The sequence below is a fragment of the Lissotriton vulgaris genome, chromosome 1_1, assembly GCF_964263255.1.
Source record: "Lissotriton vulgaris chromosome 1_1, aLisVul1.2, whole genome shotgun sequence".
Lineage (NCBI taxonomy): Eukaryota > Metazoa > Chordata > Amphibia > Caudata > Salamandridae > Lissotriton > Lissotriton vulgaris.
Window position 1 is genome coordinate 595,149,068 of NC_141685.1, and position 15,762 is coordinate 595,164,829.

The following is a 15,762-nucleotide window of genomic DNA, read 5'->3' on the forward strand; positions in this document are numbered from 1 at the left end:
CTGGCTATTCGACAAAAAATTAACCCCCCCCTCCCCAAGCGCCTTGAGACCCCCTGGGTGAGTAGTGCGCTATATAAATCCTTGAACTTGAACTATATCACATGAAGAAACCACCTGAAAGACTGCGATCTGCACAGGGAGTTGGGCGGTGCAGCAGTGATAAAGGACCCTCAATTACGAACGTGGTGGCGCAGGTGAAAGGACGCTGGTACCCAAGTGCAGCACAAGTACAGTATAAATGCATATCGTAACGTACTAGGATGCTGCAGCCTTGCCCCTGATTAAAAGTATTGCACATAACAATTAAGCCAGAATACTGAGAAGACTTTGGGAGAGGTGCCTGATCCTGCTGAGAGCGGCCCCATTGTGCTGTAACACCTTATAATTCAGCCTCTTACCACACCTATGCGTCGGCGGCACAGTTAGGCTGTGAGAGAATCACTGTCCACATCCCACCATTCACTGCGCTGGTCTGCTGCAAATATGGGAAAGGCATACAAAGTGCAATCGAAACTACAGTTTGATCGCCATGGGGCAAGAGGCAGCCGTGCGGTGGAGAAGGAAGGCCCAGAAGAGCCCATGCTAGACCTAGAGACTGGAGGGGATCTACGGCAAATATAATGCCTATAACAGCAATGAAGGCCACATTAACCACCATTGATGGAAAGATTGATGCCCTAACATACCAGGTGGACAGGCTATCAGAAAGGATGGACAAGCCTGCAGAACGCCTGGATCTGATGGAACGTGGAGTGTCAGACACTGAGGTTGCTCAAAACACCATGGCGAAGGCCCAACGAAAGTTGGAAAAGACCCTAGTGGCATTGCAGACCAAGGTAGAGGACCTAGTGGCACGATCGAGGCGCAACAATATCCGTGTACTTGGGGTTGCAGAGACCACGAATACGGGTAATATGGAGTGCTTCCTTTAAAAGCTTCTGGTTGAATTGATGAGTGCTGAGAGCTTCTCCAATATATTCCGGGTAGAGAGGGCACATAGATCACTATCACCACAGCCACCGCCGGGAGAAAGATCTCTACCCATCATAGCAATGCTCCTAAATTATTGGGATAGAGATGCTGCCCTACGCCGGGCCAGGTAGCTGCAAAGTCTCAGATACAAGGAATAGAAGTCTCTATCGATCCAGATTTCACGTTGCAAGTCCAGGAAGCACGAAAGAAGTTTCTTCCAATAAAGAAAAAGCCTCAAGATATGAAAGTGGCGTACGGTAAGTTATACCCAGCCAGACTTAAAATCACCATTGATGGCAACTCTAACATCTTTTGAGACCTTAAGAATGCACATACATTTTTGCTATGCGGCAGCCAGCGGAAAGCACCCAGAGGCAGTGAGGACAATTCAGGCCACACCTCAAGTCTGGATGACCCAGGTTAAGACAGTGCGTCATGGAGTGGCCTACCTAACTACCCGCTTCTCCACCCCATTACAGCAAAATGAGGAACTATTCCAGTAAGATTATGTGTAATCTATACAGGAGAGGGTGCATGGCTTGGGTCGAGCCACTGCCTACAGTTTGGGGGAAGATAAATATGTAATGCACATGGACATGTGCGGAGGGCACATTAGAGCTATTGATTAAGCACCCCCTGCTGAGTTACATTGCGGTGTGAACAGTGGGCCTCTATCACCCCTATGTGTGCTCCACAACCTGCAATTGAAATAGTAGGGGGAGAGGGGCTGGAGGGAGTTTTGGGCATTGAGTTATGGGAGGGGCATGTCTCTGATACAATTGGGGTATTGGAGTGGGAGGAGGGAGGGTTCATGTAGGGATTGGGTATGTTGCACCTGAGGCGCTGTTCACCTATAACATACAAATCTTCACATACCAAAACAGCAGCATGATTAGGACACGTAATGGCACTGGCTAATAGACCCCTGACCCAACTCACCCGGAACATTAGAGCCCTAAACAATCCACAAAAAGATAGACAGATAATGGCATACTTAGACATATAGGAGTGGAAGTAGCCTGTTTGCAGGAAATGCACCTGGCGGCAGAACTGAAGGTGGGGGCTACTTGGCATCTGCACGCATTGCAGCTCCATACTTGTCATACGCCAGGGGGGTGTTAATGATAGTCAGGAAAAGCACTTCATCCACACTGCTCCATTTGATCACGGACTCCTACAATTGACACATTATTATGCAGGGTGTTTTTAGTGGCACAAGATTGACACTTGTCAACGTCTATGGCCCTAATACGGACGATCCAACCTTTTTAGGTCTCGCCTGTCGATGCGCATGCGCATCGAGCAAGCGAGACTATGGGGGCTTATCCACTCTTTGTCCAACTTGCAAGGAATCGTGGCGATTCCTTGCAGTGCCCGTGACTTTTAAGCTCAATGCGCATGCGCATTGAGCTTAAAAGCGCGTGCACATGCCCCCAGCCGCCTGCCTTGCCTACTCTCCCGCCCCCTCACTTCTTAATTGCACGGCCGCTAGGCCGTGCCTCCCCTACTCTCCTCCCCCCTCCCCTTATCTGGCCTTCCCTCCGTCTGTTCCCTCTCCCCGCTCCGCCCCCTCCCCTGCCCGCCGTCTGTTCGAGACAAGACGAGAATTGAATTCCCTCTCAATAGGTAGGATATTTTACATTATACACCACTACCTGTAAACAAATGTGACAGAAAGGTAAAATAAAGTCACGTTCCAATTAGGAAAAACATTAGCTGTGTGCAGCCAAAAATCAGTGTTGGCAGGACTTAGGTCACATACTTAAATCTTAGGCTGAACATGTCATCAAGACTCTGTTTTCCCAGTTATGGGCTTTTTTTTACCAGTACTAACGTTCAGATGTATTAGTGCAACCGGCTTACTAGTATCAAATCCCAAGAGTGGAAAAAGTGTTCGGGTGACAAGGAGTCACAAAGGAGCTACTCTGCTATAAAACGCTGCGAGTCGTGTCACGAAGCTTGAACGGGGATATTTTTGGAGGGACATCTATTGAGATCAGCTTTTACATCGGCATGTTTATATTAGCATAAGCTCGGATACCTTCCAATTTAACTTCCCCTACAAAAAATGCTCCTCCTACCTGATGCGGTGTATGAGGGGGGTCAACGAAACAATGGATTACTTCCGGTACACGTTCTAAAACTTCCGCCCGAAGCGAAACAAAGGAGGAATCACCAAGGTAGACATAAAGAACGGACTACAATCTTCTCGGTGTCCAGTTTGGAATTAGCTAATTTGGATATCTAACCAGTAGCCGTCCTTTTAGAATGTTGTTAGTTTTTCGTCGTATTTTTACAGCAGGTCATGCTTGTTTATTGCTGGTAAAACTGTCGAATACGCACGTGCAAGTCTGACTGTCCGCCCTCCAACATTTATCGGGATTTCACTTGCGCGAGTAACTGTAAGTTCCTTATCTTCATAGTGTTAGTCGGCATGTGATTGAAGTACCGAATTATTGTGAGGATGGTCAACAATAGGAGATGTACGTAGGACTTTTCAAACCCACCCTCACTCACCCTCACCCTCACTCACCCTCAACCCCTCACCCTCCCTCACTCACCCTCACTCACCCTCAACCCCTCACCCTCAATCCCTCACCCTCACTCACCCTCACCCTCCCTCAACCCCTCACCCTCACTCACCCTCAACCCCTCACCCTCACCCACCCTCACCCACCCTCACCCTCACTCACCCTCAACCCCTCACTCACCCTCACCCTCACTCACCCTCAACACCTCACAATGACTCACACTCACCCTCACACACCCTCACACACCGTCACACACCCTCTGCATAACAACACCTCTCACACCCTCACTCACCCTCACACACACTCACTCACGCAACGTCACACACCCGAAGCCTCACACCCCCTCACTCACACTCACCCTCACACCCCCTAACCCGCACACCGCCTAACGCTCACACCCCCTAACGCTCACACCCCCTAACAATCACCCCCTAACCCTCACCCCCTCACTCTCACCCCACACCCTCACCCCCTCACCCTCACCCCTCACCCCCTCACCCTCACCCTCACCCTCACCCCCTCACCCTCACCCCCTCACCCCCCCACCCTCACCCCCTCACCCTCCTCCCTCACTCACCCTCACCCTCACACCCTCAACCCTTCACCCTCAACCTCTCACTCACCCTCACTCACCCTCACTCACCCTCACTCATCCTCAACACCTCAGCCTCACCCTCACTCACCCTCACCCTCACTCACCCTCAACCCCTCACACTCACTCACCCTCACTCACCCTCAACTCCTCGCTAGGGGTGGGCGGAAAATCCGTTCCGCTCGCGGATTTTGCGGATTTTCGGGAAATCCGCAATCCGCGAGATTTGCGAATCTCCCGCAAAATCCGCAAATCCGCGAGCAGCGGATTTTGCTCGCACTGCTCGCACTGTTCGCGTGAGTTCGCGCCCCGCGAATAAGTGCAAAATTGCAGAAATACGATCTTAGCAAAACTGAAAGTAACTACTTACCAGGTTCAAAAGTTCAGGCTCATCATTAGTAGCCATTTCCTGTAGTGCTTCCTGAGGGGCCCCTCCAGAGTTCAGTTGCCAGTTGAAACTATTATGTGACCCTGCTCTGAACCTCAGAATAGTTACACATATGCCACAAAGGTCCTGAATTACAGCTAAGGGAGACAAGCAGGAGCCAGGCTGGAAGTTAAAATCCATTAATCAGCCCCTAATTCATTATTGTCAGTTGGGGCAGGGCAGGTGTTGTAACTAATTTTGCAACAATGAAAGCAAGTGCAAAAGATCACTAATCAGGGCGCACTAAGGAAGCAGGTGCCAGCTAAAAAAATATTCTGTGACACATTAATCAGCCCCAAATTAATTCAGGTCACTTGAGGCAGGGAAGGTGTGCTTTGCTTTGCCGAAAATAATGTACACTGGACAACCAGAGGGTGTGGTGATGAAACAGAGGGTGGCATGGGTGGGCCAGAGGGTGGCATGAGTAGTCAGAGAGTGGCAGTGGTGACAGAGAGTGGCAGTGATGACGAAGAGTGTCCCAAACAGGCTGGACACGTAGAAACAACAAGTTCGCGAAACTTGCGACCCGACAGGTAAGTTCGCAATTTGCGAAAGTGTACAAAACCCTTGCGAACTGGCAGAAACACGGGCGAACACAAAAAAAAAAAATCCGCAAATTCGCGGGAATTCGCGGATTTTGCGGATTGCGAATCCGCAAATCCGCAAAATTCGCGAACGCGAGATCCGCAAAATTCGCTCATGCCTACTCCTCGCCCTCACTCACCCTCACTCACCCTCACCCACACTCACCCTCCCTCAACCCCTCACCCTCACTCACCCTCAACCCCTCACCCTGACCCTCAAACCTTCACCCTCAACCCCTCACTCACCCTCACTCTCACTCACCCTCACTCAGCCTCAACTACTCTCACTCACCCTCAACCCCTCACCCTAACTCACCCTCACTCACCCTCAACACCTCACTCACCCTCACCCTCACTCACCCTCAACACCTCACCCTCAACCTCAACCCCTCACCCTCACTCACCCTCACCCTCACTCACCCTCACCCTCACTCACCCTCACTCTCACTCACCCTCAACCCCTCACCCTCACTCACCCTCACTCACCCTCAACCCCTCACCCTCACTCACCCTCACCCACCCTCACCCTCACCCTCACTCACCCTCAACCCCTCACCCTCACACAGTGCAATAGGTCTCAGACCATTTCAGTTAGAGCTTTAAGAAATGTTTATGGCTTTTTTTATTTGTAATTCTTTAGCATTGGCTACAGGAAACAAAAATGCTAAACATTTACAAGAAAAACCCATAAACAATTCTAAAAGCACTAACTCTAATGGTGCGAGACCTATTGCATTTCCAATGCTTGTTGTGCAAATATGGGCGTGGATGCATGAACTACCACCAGCTCCAAAAGTGCGGGTGGGGATTTTAACACATGCTTAGACCCAGCACTCGACATGTAGACTAATATCAATAGATTTGGCAAACAAGCAGCTAGGGTACTCAAGGTAGGCCTGGAGGAGCAGAACCTCATTGATATTTGGAGGCTAAGGCATCTGGGGATACGGGAATGCACATGCTTTTCTGCCACTCACATACATGGTCTAGGATAGACTTCTGGTTAGCATCACAGGAGGTCAGCACATAGATGCACATTGTGGAACACTTGCCTTGAACCCTCTCAGATCACGCCCCAGTCTGCTTAGTGTTGGACCTCCCCACACATACACCTAGTCAATTTCCATGGTGCTTCCCAGTGGCGGCATTGTTAGACCAGATTTTCAAAGTTGAGGTATGTCTGCCATCAAAGAATATTTTGAATATAATACAGGATCAGTCACTAGCACGTCCACACTATAGGAAGACTTCAAAGTGACAGTTCTAGGGGTATGCATAAGTAAACAAAATGGTGTGTTACAGGACATTCGCCAGCAACTTGATAAATTAGAAAAAACAATCCAGTCACCGGAGAGAGAACATGTCAGAACTTAGAATGTTGCACTGTTGGCCACAATTAGGAAGAAAATGGCCGAATACCAAGAGGTTTCAGACAGTGAGGTTAGATTCCTATGTCCCATGTACACAGCGAGCAGATATGAAGAAGGGGTCACCCAGGGCACACGCTTGCAGCACGCCTAGGAAATGTTCGCACTCCAACACACCCAGTTAAGATAGTGGATGCTCAAGTTGGTGAGTTAGTGAGTGCATGGAGAGATAGGTAAGTGCGTAGATGAATGAGTGTGTGAGTGAGTAAATGAACAGATGACTGGGTGCATAATGTCATCCTAAGCTGTTACACTTTCTGGCACAGAAAGCTGATAGGATGGTAGGACATTCAAGAGGGGGCAATCCAGACCAAACAGACACATAAGTTAGGTAAAGGAACAGAGCAGGCAGTTCAGAGGTTGTGGATCTGACCCCAATTCACTTTATGTTTATGTTTAATTGCTTATAAAGTGCTCGAATGCCGAAGCGTCTTTGTGCTGAGGTGTGAGGGTGAAAAATGAGTGGTGACAGAGCCTATGTGGTAGTGAAAAGCCAAGTTTTTAGATTCTTCCTGAAGCGCTGGAGATTTGGCTGGCATCTCAGGGACTGAGGCAGTTTGTTCCAAAGCTTAGCCGCACAGTATGTTATAGTTCGGCCTCCCATCTGGCTCGTTTGAACTTCACAGTTTCTATGAAACCTTGACTAGCCGACCTGAGGACACGTAAGGGAATGTATAATGTAAAAAGTTTTTGAACATCTGTTGCACTCCCCCCGTTTATTGCCTTATATACCAAAGTTAAGGATTTAAATTGAATGCACTGTTTAATGGGCAGCCATTGATAACAGCTGAGGTTGGCTGTCCTCTGCCTAACCCCAGGAGAAGTCTGGCTGCCGCATTTTGTAAGGACTGCAATTTCTGCAGTTGGAATTTGCAATTCCCAAAAACAGTGCATTAGAATAATCCAGCTTTGACAGAAAAAGAGCTACCATCACTGTTTTTTTTGAGCTCTTGGGGTATAAAAGGAAAAACATTTTCTAAAAGTTTTTAAAAGGAGAAAACATGAGGAGATGAGACTATTCACCTGAGCACAAAAATTCAGTTTATTATCGGAAATGATCCCTAGATTTCTAACCTTTTCAACTGGGCAGGTACACTCTCCAGCCTCTGACGGCCACCAAGCCCGGTTCGAAAAGGGTTGGCCTGGCCCAAACTCCATCACCTCCATCGTCTCTGTATTTATTTTCATATAGCTCTGGCACATCCAGGCCATGATGTCAGTGAGGCAGACATGAAACCTGGTTGCTGTGGTCTCTGGCTGGTTAGTGATGGAAATAATGAGCTGAGAATCATCAGCATATGAAACCAACCCAAAGCCATGTCTCCTTACTAAGTTGGCCAGAGGAGTGACATACAGATTAAACAGGGTTGGCGATAACGCCGACCCCAGCGGCACTCCACAGGGGAGGTGAAAACTCTCTGACTGCATGCCATCCCAAAACAGCTTCTGCTCCCTTGCCTCCAGAAAGCAGGACAGTAGGGACAGGGCGGTCCCTTCGACCCCTATATCCCTCAGCCACGGAACCATGACAGTGTGGTTTATGGTGTCAAAAGCGGCTGACAGGTCAAGGAGCCCGAGGACCGCCCTTCCCCCAACATCCACAGCCCTGCGTATCTCTTCAGCAGCAAGAATTAGTGCAGACTCAGTAGAGTGAAGCAGGAGAAAGCCGTGCTGTGAAGTATCCAGCAGGTTGTTTTCGTCAAGATAGTCTGTTGACACTCTACTGAGTTGTTTTTCTAGCACTTTTGCAGTAATAGGGAGACTGGCTATGGGTCGATAGTTCTTAGGCTCACTGGGATCTAAATTCGGTTTCTTTAAAAGAGGCGTAATAGCCGCCATTTTCCAAGTTGTAGGATAACAGTCAGTGGCTAGAACTTGATTCGGAATAGAGGCCAGATTTTTGCAGATCTTATGTGCTGCTTGAAAGCATAATAGAAGGGGGGGCAAGGATCAGTAGGAGCACCAGATTTTGTGGAAAGTAGAAGTTTTTGAACCTCTTCGTTGTTCATTGGCTGAAAACAGGTGAAGGACTGGGTTATTCTAAGACCCAGCGGTGCCAGGGGACAACACCTGAAACCTTCGTGGGTTACCTGTTCTGGCGTACAAATCACAGAGACACGGGACACTTCCTTCGGCATCAAAGATCGAAGTTTATTTACTGCAGGGAATACAGAGATCGCAAGAAGTACACCGTGTGTAGGTTCTAGGAGACTGCTTCAAATTGCAACCGTGGATCGCTCCTTTTATGCATATTTTAGTCATAGCACAACATGGCGAACAAAAGGTTACAACTCAGTTCCCACAGTAAACTTCAAAAGGGTCGCTTCAGGTTCCCAGAATATAATTACAGTAGCATCGCCGGTTCCCAACTGTTAAAGTACGTTATCCCACCATTAAGTACATTCCATTCTGGCTGTAAACGAGTTAAGAGAAGAGACAGAAACAGGTGCAAGGAAGACAGAGATAGACAACAGATTGAAAAAGAGTATAGGGGGAAACACGATTGCAAGATCAAAGGATTCGTGCCTAATGCATGCACGGCTGAAACAATAGACCGGCTCGGCAAGATGAGCCTTGAGCGGAGCCATCTGCCTTTGCAGTGTCATACCCCTCGTCATGAAGACACCCTCAAAGGAACACGTGTCTTCCGCAAGAGCTTGGGAATCCCAGGGTCACGAAGCGAACAGTGTCCGTTCGCTGGCTACTTGAGGGCAAGAGACAAAATGGATGCCGTATCTAAAATGGAACCCGTGGGTTCAGATGGAGAAACCCACGAATAAGACGAACGGTTCAGGCCAGCGTAGCGAAAACGCGTACACCCACTAAACTCATCATTTGCGGTTCATAGATACCAAACTCGTCCATATTCGAACGAGTCGGAAAACACCATTATGATTGTCACGGAACCTCACAGGTCAGCTTGCATTGTGGGCTAATATTGGGCACTGATGTCTAGCAGGGCTTGGGAAATTATTGTACATTTCTCTCACCTTCTCTTGAAAGTAGTCAGCCACTGTATTGCATACATTTTGATCTGGCTTGAATGCTTTATCTTGCTGAGGTTTAGTCAACAAATTAACTGATTTGAACAATTCCCTGGTGGAATTGCCAGCCTCTTTTATTTTGACAATAAAAAACAGTTTTTTTGCGGCGATAATTGCTTCTTTATATAGTAGAATGATGCGGTTGTAGATGACTTTCTTGTAATTGTCATAGTTTTGCCGCCATTGGCGCTCCGCTCTTCTGCAGTTGGTTTTTAAGCTTTTAAGTTCTGGAGTGTACCATGGCGATGACGTTATGACTCTTTTTGCAGTCGCTGACTTCTTGGGCGCGACTTTATCAGCTGCTGATATTAGCCAGTCGTTAAACTGCTGAGCTGTCTTGTTGTTGTCAGAGTCTGGGGTTGTCGCGATAAAAGTAAGTGCCGACTCAAAGTCCCCATCATTGTTTTTATCCCATCGCCTGATTAATGCCTTGGAGAATTTGGCTTGAGCTCTGGGTTGTATCTGGGTCAGTTTAAGTTTAAAAGGAATGGCCTTGTGGTCTGTCCATGGTAAAGCTTGTAGGTTGGAAACAGTGCTATCAGGGTCACTAGTGAAAATCCCATCCAACGTATGGCCTGCCAGATAGGTGGATCCACTTATCAGTTGTCTGAGGTTAAAAGCCTCAAGATTGTCTAACAACCTAGCGGTATCTGCATTGTTATTTGCTTCTAGGCGACAGCTAAAATCACCTAGAATGGTAAGGGGGAGCGGGTCAGTATAAGATTCCAAGATCCATCTTCAACCCTCTGTTGCATGAACGATTGCCCAGTCAACTACCACTCATCAGGTGTCAGCCTAATGCATTTTAGTGCTACTGCCTGCATAACAGCACAAAAATTCTAAAGTCAAAATATAATGTTATTATCTAAATATAGCTTCACTATGTGCAGCCAGGAACTATAGCTGAGTGGGGTTACACAAACTTAGCAGTCAGAGCTTTATTTGTTGCCCCAAGCAGTTGTTAAGAGTCTGGCCTCGTTTGATAAGAGATGCCTCAATGCTAAGGAATTTGGCCTGGGCCCAGCTAGTTTTTCTAAAGTCAGTTAAGCTTTCTCATATTGTCTATCACTGGGTGATAAATGTATTTGAGTATTTGATCATTCGAACTGTAGCCTCCTGGCCAAGCGCCGTGAACAATTGTTACACATTTGGAATTTTAATTACCATTCACGGGCTGTCGAAATGCTAACAGCACCAAATTCAAGAAAATGAAATGCGTCTTTACATGATGGGAAGGATAAAGAGAGAGAGCAGGTAATGGGGTGATGCAACAAAGTGCATGCAGAAGGAGAGAGTGAAAAGAGACTGTTGAAGGGTGAGGACACGAGCTCTGCATATACATGATTTCAGAAAGAGGCCGGGATGCGAGTGTCAGAGTGAGATACTACAGGTGAAAGCGGTGTTAACAGGACAACACAAGTATTTGAGGCACTCCTAACAGAAATACCACTTCTACAGATTCACCAGTATTTAATAATGACAGAATTGAAACATTTTCAGTTCTATTTAGTCAGAACAAAATCATTGTTTTTACTCCTTTATCTGATGCTGCCTAGAACCATTGGCAACGCGAGTAGGTCGGGCTTGTTTTAACCATGTGCTTATCGTAAGAAATCGATGTCTGGGTGCAATAACAGATAAATCACAGAGGGACTCAAATACTCGGCATTGTTTTCATTTATTCGTGAAAAAGTGTCACACATTTGACACTCCAATATTACTCATAATCCAATTGGAATCATCTAAATATCACACATTAGCAGTCTGAAAACGTGTCAGCTTTGCGTTTGTTAAACAGTACGATCAGGTAACAAAGACACTGGGCAAGTGCCCTTCGATTTCTGGTGCTATGCTTCAGTTTGAAGAACTTTTTAGTGTTTCTTGTTGCTCAAATGGGTATAATTTCTGATAGTTATGTTTCCCTCGTCTTCATTGGTTGATTTTGCTCTCAAGAAAGTGTCACTCATAGTTGTTGAATGTCACTCATAATTATAGTGACATTCTAAAAAGGTTACACATAAGCAAACCGAAACCTTGGCAGCTGAGAGTTAGCCTGTGGGCTGGCATGAGCCCGGTGCCACGGCGCAAAGTCTGCTGTCAGTGAGGAGTGGAAATACAAGTTGCCTGAGACACCAACACCAAATACAGTGACCAGTTGCTCACAAGTTGTCTAAAAGCCAATAAATATCATTGAGATGTTGGTATCAGTCATCCTTTAAGCTCCACTTGTTTCAAAGCAAGTCAACCATATCACATCAAAGAGCTGGGTGACAGCGCTCACAGGAGGCAGGAACTAGGGCCGCATGATCAGTGTGAATCTCATGCATAGGAGGAAGCAAAAGGAACCTCATTGAAGGTGAACATAGACAGTTTTGTTCTTTCTTTCTTTTCCTTTCCTACTTTCTTTCTGCCTCTTTGTTTCTTTCTCTTTGTTTGTTTGTTTCTTTCTCTCTTCCTGCACCCGAGATTACTGGCCACTTTTTCCCGGTGTGGTTCAACACTCAGTAAAACAAATGGGGTACAGGAGCAGCCCGGCTCCTTCCTACCTGACCCCCCTCTTACCCCTGGCCGGACTGGGAACCAAAACCAGCCCCGGCAAAGAGCTTGGCCAGCCCTTGGGAGGGAGGGGGGGGGAGGGGGGAGTTCGGTGGTGGAGGTGCTGCTAGCGGAAGGAAAGCTTTGTGATGCTTTTGTTGCTGGGGGCCGATATTGCAGCTATGCTGCAAAACCAGTCCTGGTAACAAAAATGACCCCCCAGGAGTCTAAAACCGGCCCACACCCTGGCGGCCAACTGGGAAAATGCCCAGTGCCCGCTACGGTCAGTCCGGCCCTGCTCTTACAACAAGGAGAGAGCATATAATATCTCCTCACCCCTGAGCTAGCCCAGCCGTTGACACCTCCCCCACTCTCTAACTCTAGCTCAGCTTCCTGCTGTGGCTTCCCCTCTCCCAGTTTCCGAGCAAATAGTAAGTGAAAGCGGAAACTAAAGTTGTCGAACCAGTATTCAGAGTCAAAGCTGCATTGTTCGGTGATCCTTACTCAGTGCATGGAAAAAATGAACTGTGACCAACCCTTTAGAGCATAATGAGGCAGCACAATGTCCAGAACTATTAAAGTGGCAGTTTTTAGGTCAATTTAGAGATAGCTTTAGCTTTGAGCGTCAGCTCGTGTGATTACAAAGCAGGTATAGAAATAGATGCTTTATTGATCCTTATGGCTATGTGGGCTGCTGGATGGCACTTTTTATTCTCAACGCCTTGAGACCCTCACGGGTGAGTAGCGCGCCTACAATTCCCTGATTGATTGGTTTTATAGCATACGAACACACATAAGCTGTTTCGGTTTGTTCTTTTACCGGCCCTCAGTGCTGAATGCATTTTGTGTTGCTTTGACCACTGATAGTTTTCCCTGAGAGTCATCACCCCTCAATCCATGTGGACAGTGACAACATTGGGCGGGGTTGTGCAGAGCTATAATGGTTTATTTAGTGTACAAGTATGGTAATCTTCAGTGCATGGCATGGGGCTGTACGTGTTTTTAGCACATGCAGTATATTGATTCTGTCTGGTGAATCACCTTCCGCTATCAAATTCACTTCACTGCTTGTGCACCCTGCAGAGGAAGGGCATTTTGCTGCACATATATGCTGCACGCGCAGAACCTGTAATGGCTCTGGGATTGGTGCACCGGGAAATGTGTCAGCCAATTATAGCACCGGTAGAAACTACAATGAAGCTGTTCATGGTAGGCTGGACTCCGGATGCAGAGCAAGAGAGTGTCTGCAAGCACAAAGGGGCCAAGAGGGAGGAGGCTGAGGTTCACTGGAGTAACAGATGCTTGTGTCATTTTTGTTGATGCACATTGTGCCTTCAGCCATGACCCTTACAAAAACACGAGGGCAGCTGTTAAACCGTTAAGGTGCAAAAGCAAAATCCCTTAAAAACTGATAGAAATCTCATACCTTTCACACCAGCATATTAAGCAGGTACTATTCTAATACACCTTATAATGGATGATTATGTTATTGGGATTCCCTGGCCTTTTATTCTATGCATGAGACCTTTCTTCACGTTGCATATTATGAATATTATATTTGTCTACCGCCTAACCGCCATTATGTGGCATATATTTCCATAATATTTGCAGTCACTTTGGGAATATATCAAGTTCTCATTCATACCATTACTTTATCTTGGATATACTGAGACTTAATCCCCTTGAACTATCGAACAACATAGCTAGCTATAGACGAGGTCCATACAGACATTAAAACATTTTTTTTCTAGCGTGCATCTTTAAGCTTATTACATCGCTTTGATTGTTGTTTCACATAACTGTGGATCTCACCCATTCTTGGTTTGACAGTAGCATTATCCATCTTTTGGTCATTGTACCTGGACTACAGGATTTTATACTATCCAGACTCCATTAAAGCTTTGGGCTCCTACTCATGATAGGTAATGTATCCCGTATGAATGTTATCTTCTCACCTTCATACCTCTAGTACTGGTACAGCCCTCACATGTTCCAACTCTTCCAAGCTTTGTTGTTCCCGCACAGAATCTCCTATTTAGTCTGAGGCTCCATTCCATCCTCAGCTTAAAAATCTGTAAGATTCCACAAGGTAACATTACTCAAGTTGATATAATGAATAATTTACTTGAGAACTCCTTTCAAGTTTGGAGTTACCGGATTAACAACACTTTCCATTCTCCTCTTACTCACTTCTAATGCTAAAGTTTTTTCTGGGCTTCATTTTTGTCCCTTCATCTCTTGCTTGGGATATCACTTCTTCATTAACTTAGGTGTTTCTGATATTGTGGTATTTTTCTGTCACTTGGTGAAGGATTCTTAGCACCTATGGTATAACATCAAGTTCAACTATTTGACATGTGCTTATGATAACTACGACTAGTTTGCAATTAGTGTTTTTAACTTTGCTTGTCCTCCTGGGATGAGTTTATACCCATACCCAATTTCTAGGTAGTTAATAATGTAGTAGGACCGGCTTTTTAAACATTGATTGATGGTTTGTTTGTACATGCACCCCCTTTTTAGGTTTCATTTTATTATGTACATGGCTTCCTGATGAAGGCACACAGCCGAAACACGCGTAAGACACAGATTTCCAAGAGCAGTGCCAGAAACGATTGTCCTCTGTACACAATAATATGATTATTTCGTTTGTATGTTTTTTATATATATTGAACCATTGTAAACAGTTTTACATACATCAATGATTGACACTGTGTATACTGTATTTGATATCGGGTCAATACAAGAATCTAATCTCTTTATTTTGACTGTCTGAACACAGTGTAAACCTAAATATGGAGGACTACATGTTTTATTCCTTATTTGTACGCCTAGTTTTATTTATAAAAACAATAATAATAAATAATATTTTTGATATCATTGAATAGAGGTTGCATGTATATGTTTATGATAAATATTGTTTAGGTCCACCATTATTTTCATCGTTCCAAAATTGTGATACTTACACACTAGTTATTTTCCCAGATTTAGGAATTTGTGTCAGGTGTACCCATGTTCTTACATACAGAGGCGCAACTAGAGCCAAATTTCGGGAGGTGGGGAGGCCTAATAAAAATTTCGGGGGGGGGGGGGGCTAATTCTTCAATCAGTGGGCAAAGTGGAGATGCTGGGGGTCTAAGAAGTGGTGTGAAACCAACAAAAGCTCAACAACAAGTAAATGGTCTTGTAAAGACCTGTGAAGTACTCTGGTGCGGCAGCAATAAGTGGGTCGCCAGACAAGCCACTCTACAGTAGCTCAAAAACTGTCTGTGTGTGTGTCCTGAAGCGGTCTCAGCCCCGTCCTGACACCCACGACGGGGGGGATGCTGAAGCCCTTTGAGCCCTATTGGCGTTGCGCGCCTCCTGCCTTTGCACAAGTTTACAGTGCACATGTCCCTTTGGCTGGCTGTCACAACTGGCGGTCTTGTGACAGGCAGCCTGACATGTGTACTATAAACTTCTTAACCCACCTATTTTAGACAGCTGGGTTGAGAGCCTGCACAGGCCTCTACTGTCCTCCAAGAGCACCAAGAGACCCCGCTCCCTCCAATCCTGGTACTTCTCTCATGCTGAGAGCAGCGCCAGAGTTAGATAAGCAGGTTAGTCAGGGCCCTGGACGTGAAGTCAGGACCAGAGCGAGAAGGACATGT

General features: G+C 46.4%; 1 protein-coding gene across 1 annotated transcript in view; it reads left to right on the plus strand.

Moving 5' to 3' along the window:
- The window catches only part of DNAI3 (dynein axonemal intermediate chain 3), a 1,122,635-nt gene that overhangs the window by 444,261 nt on the left and 662,612 nt on the right, over positions 1-15,762 (plus strand). The window lies entirely within an intron of this gene.